General features: G+C 43.3%; 1 non-coding gene across 1 annotated transcript; it reads left to right on the plus strand.

The window, feature by feature from the left end:
* The first annotated feature begins 3,932 nt into the window (after positions 1-3,932).
* Positions 3,933-4,040, plus strand: LOC130953150 (small nucleolar RNA R71). The gene has a single exon (XR_009075323.1). It is a non-coding gene; the product is annotated as a small nucleolar RNA R71 (small nucleolar RNA).

Here is a 4,040-nt window from a genome sequence, read left to right on the forward strand (position 1 = left end):
CATGTCTCCTTTTTCATCATTCTTTCAAGAGCCAACATTCATGAACCACAAATTCAAAAGACATATGCACTGTTTAAGCATACATTCAGAGAACAAAAATATTGCCACCACATCAAACTAATTAAACTACTATAAAATTCAGAATTCATGCAATTCTTTCCTTTTCAATTAAGCACATTTTTATTGAAGAAAGGTGATGGATTCATAGGACATTCATAACTTTAAGGCATAGACACTAAGACACTAATGATCACAAGGCACAAACATGGGTAACATAAAGCATAAAAATCGAAAAACAGAAGAACAATAACAAGGAAATCAAAGAACGGGTCCACCTTAGTGATGGCGGCTCTTTCTTGCTCTTGAAGATCCTATGGAGTGCTTGAGCTCCTCAATGTCTCTTCCTTGTCTTTGTTGCTCCTCCCTCATGATTCTTTGATCTTCTCTAATTTCATGGAGGAGAATGGAGTGTTCTTGATGCTCCACCCTTAGTTGTCCCATGTTGGAACTCAATTCTCCTAGGGAGGTGTTTAGTTGCTCCCAATAGTTTTGTGGAGGAAAATTCATCCCTTGAGGAATCTCAGGGATCTCATGGTGAGAGGGTTCTCTTGTGTACTCCATCCTTTTCTTGGTGATGGGCTTGTCCTCATCAATGGGGGTATCTCCTTCTATGTCAACTCCAACTGAATAACAGAGGTGACAAATGAGATGAGGAAAGGCTAACCTTGCCAAGGTGGAGGTCTTGTCCGCCACCTTATAGAGTTCTTGGGCTATAACCTCATGAACCTCTATTTCTTCTCCAATCATGATACTATGGATCATGATGGCCCGGTCTATGGTAACTTTGGACCGGTTGCTAGTGGGGATGATTGAGCGTTGTATGAACTCTAACCATCCTCTAGCCACGGGCTTGAGGTCATGCCTTCTCAATTGGACCGGCTTTCCTCTTGAGTCTTGCCTCCATTGTGCGCCCTCTTCTCATATGACTGTGAGGACTTGGTCCAACCTTTGATCAAAGTTGACCCTTCTAGTGTAAGGATGCTCATCTCCTTGCATTATAGGCAAGTTGAACGCCACCCTCACACTCTCCGGACTAAAATCCAAGTATTTCCCCCGAACCATAGTGAGATAATTCTTTGGATTCGGGTTCATACTTTGGTCATGGTTCTTGGTGATCCATGCATTGGCATAGAACTCTTGAACCATCAAGATTCCGACTTGTTGAATGGGGTTGGTAAGAACTTCCCAACCTCTTCTTCGGATCTCATGGCGGATCTCCGGATATTCACCCTTTTTGAGTGAAAAGGGGACTTCGGGGATCACCTTCTTCAAGGCCACAACTTCATAGAAGTGGTCTTGATGCACCCTTGAGAGGAATCTATCCATCTCCCATGACTCGGAGGTGGAAGCTTTTGCTTTCCCTTTCCTCTTTTTAGAGGTTTCTCCGGCCTTGGATGCCATAATGGTTATGGAAAAACGAAAAAGCAACGCTTTTACCACACCAAACTTAAAATGTTTGCTCGTCCTCGAGCAAAAGAAGAAAGAAGAGAGTAGAAGAAGAAGAAATGAGGAAGAGGGAGATGGTAGTGTATTCGGCCATATTGGGTGGGTTTGGGAGGGAAAGTGGTTTGAATTTGAAGGGTGAGGTTGGTGGGGTTTTATGAAGGATGGATGTGAGTGGTGAAGAGAAAGATGGGATTTGATAGGTGAAGGGTTTTTGGGGAAGAGGTATTGAGGTGATTGGTGATTGGGGGAAGAAGAGAGAGAGTGATGGTAGGGTCCTGTGGGGTCCACAGATCCTGTAGTGTCAAGGAAAAGTCATCCCTGCACCAAAAGTTGCTCAAAATCACGTTTTGAGGCATTTCTGGCGTTAAACGCCGGGCTGGTGCCCATTCCTGGCGTTTAACGCCAGGTTCTTGCCCTTTACTGGCGTTTAACGCCAGTCTGGTGCCCCTTTCTGGCGTTAAACGCCCAGAAGGGTGCCAGACTGGGCGTTAAACGCCCAACAGCAAGGCTTACTGGCGTTTAAACGCCAGCAGCTTCTTCCTCCAGGGTGTGCTGTTTTTCTTCCTGTTTTTTCATTCTGTTTTTGCTTTTTTCATTGTTTTTGTGACTTCTTATGATCATCAACCTACAAAAAAGATAAAATAACAAAAGAAAATAATTAACTATAAAATATTGGGTTGCCTCCCAACAAGCGCTTCTTTAGTGTCATTAGCTTGACAGAGGACTCCCATGGAGCCTCAGAAATGCTCAGAACCGTGTTGAAACCCCCCAACACCAATCTTAGAGTTTGAATGTGGGGTTTCAACACCAAACTTAGAGTTTGGTTGTGGCCTCCCAACACCAAACTTAGAGTTTGACTGTGGGGGCTCTGCTTGGCTCTGTTTTGAGAGAAGCTCTTCATGCTTCTTCTCCATGATGATAGAGGGATATCCTTGGGCCTTAAACACCATGGATTCTTCATTCACTTGAATGATCAACTCTCCTCTATCAACATCAATCACAGCCTTTGCTGTGGCTAGGAAGGGTCTGCCAAGGATGATGGATTCATCCATGCACTTCCCAGTCTCTAGGACTATGAAGTCAGTAGGAATGTAATGGTCTTCAATCTTCACCAAAACATTCTCTACAAGTCCATAGGCTTGTTTTCTTGAGTTGTCTGCCATCTCTAGTGAGATTCTTGCAGCTTGCACCTCAAGGATCCCTAATTTCTCCATTACAGAGAGGGGCATGAGGTTTACACTTGACCCTAAGTCACACAAGGCCTTCTTGAAGGTCATGGTGCCTATGGTACAAGGTATAGAAAACTTCCCAGGATCCTGCCTCTTTTGAGGCAGTTTCTGCCTAGACAAGTCATCCAGATCTTTGGTGAGCAAGGGAGGTTCATCCTCCCAAGTCTCATTTCCAAATAACTTGTCATTTAGTTTCATGATTGCTCCAAGGTATTTAGCAACTTGCTCTTCAGTGACATACTCATCCTCTTCAGAGGAAGAATACTCATCAGAGCTCATGAATGGCAGAAGTAAGTCCAATGGAATCTCTATGGTCTCATTTTGGGCCTCAGATTCCCATTGTTCCTCATTGAGGAACTCAGAGGAGATTGGTACACGCCCACTGAGGTCTTCCTCAGTGGCGTTCTCCTCCTCTCTTTCCTCTCCATATTCGGCCATATCTATGGCTTTGCACTCTCCTTTTGGATTTTCTTCTGTATTACTTGGGAGAGTACTAGGAGGGAGTTCAGTAACTTTCTTACTCAGCTGACCCACTTGTCCTTCCAAATTTCTGATGGAGGACCTTGTTTCATTCATGAAACTTTGAGTGGTCTTTATTAGATCAGAGACCATTGTTGCTAAGTCAGAAGTATTCTGCTTAGAACTCTCTGTCTGTTGCTGAGAAGATGATGGAAAAGGCTTGCCATTGCTAAGCCTGTTTCTTCCACCATTATTATTATTGAAACCTTGTTGAGGTCTCTCTTGATTCTTCCATGAGAAATTTGGGTGATTTCTCCATGAAGAATTATAGGTGTTTCCATAGGGTTCTCCTAGGTAATTCACCTCTTCCATTGAAGGGTTCTCAGGATCATAGGCTTCTTCCTCAGATGAAGCCTCCTTAGTACTGTTTGGTGCATTTTGCAATCCAGACAGACTTTGAGAAATCAAATTGACTTGTTGAGTCAATATTTTATTCTGAGCCAATATGGCATTCAGAGTGTCAATCTCAAGAACTCCTTTCTTCTGATTAGTCCCATTATTCACAGGATTCCTTTCAGAAGTGTACATGAATTGGTTATTTGCAACCATTTCAATTAGCTCTTGAGCTTCTGCAGGCGTCTTCTTCAGATGAAGAGATCCTCCAGCAGAGCTATCCAAAGACATCTTGGATAGTTCAGAGAGACCATCATAGAAAATACCTATGATGCTCCATTCAGAAAGCATGTCTGAGGGACATCTTCTGATTAATTGTTTGTATCTTTCCCAAGCTTCATAGAGGGATTCTCCATCCTTCTGTCTGAAGGTTTGGACTTCCACTCTAAGCTT

The sequence above is a fragment of the Arachis stenosperma genome, chromosome 9 (assembly GCF_014773155.1).
Source record: "Arachis stenosperma cultivar V10309 chromosome 9, arast.V10309.gnm1.PFL2, whole genome shotgun sequence".
Taxonomy (NCBI): Eukaryota; Viridiplantae; Streptophyta; class Magnoliopsida; order Fabales; family Fabaceae; genus Arachis; species Arachis stenosperma.